Genomic DNA, 613 nt, shown 5'->3' with positions numbered 1-613 from the left:
CCCAGGCCCCCCCCAGCCAGCCTGCACAAGAGGATGCCAAAAACCTGAGCCAGCAATCCCCTGCCCCATCAGCTGCAGAATCGCAGATAGTGGGGAAGTAGAGAGGCTGTAGCACCTGCATCCAGCCAGGGGATGGGGTGGGTTGGTGGAGGACTGGCTTGGAGGAGGGGAGACATGAGGGGGTGGGACAGGAAGGGAGCTGTAAGGTGGGTGCCCAGGAATAAGTTGGTTGGGAGAAACTTCAGCGCACACGATTTTTTTCTCTTGTGGAAAGAAAAGATGATCTGCATCTGAAACACCATTTTGCTATTACAACCCTGACCAGAGCCAGATCTGCTCCCAGCAGACCCACTCTTTGATTTTTTTGTTCACTTCCTTCCTGTACACACACTCATGTCTTGATGTGTCTTCAAAAAAAACAAATATTCGGGCTGGGTTGGAAAGGGGAGATTTTTTTATTATTATATATATATATCAAGTTTTAAATTATTGCTAGAAGTTTGTCTGGATTTACCAAAACAAGTCTGCTCTGTGCGGCCCCAACGACTCCCCTCTGTGTCCCCCCTCGGATCGCAGGACAGCCTGCTCGGGAAACTCGGAGGAGCGAGGTTCC

The sequence above is a fragment of the Apaloderma vittatum genome, unplaced genomic scaffold, assembly GCF_000703405.1.
Source record: "Apaloderma vittatum isolate BGI_N311 unplaced genomic scaffold, ASM70340v1 scaffold34933, whole genome shotgun sequence".
NCBI lineage: Eukaryota > Metazoa > Chordata > Aves > Trogoniformes > Trogonidae > Apaloderma > Apaloderma vittatum.
This window is presented reverse-complemented; position numbering follows the sequence as displayed.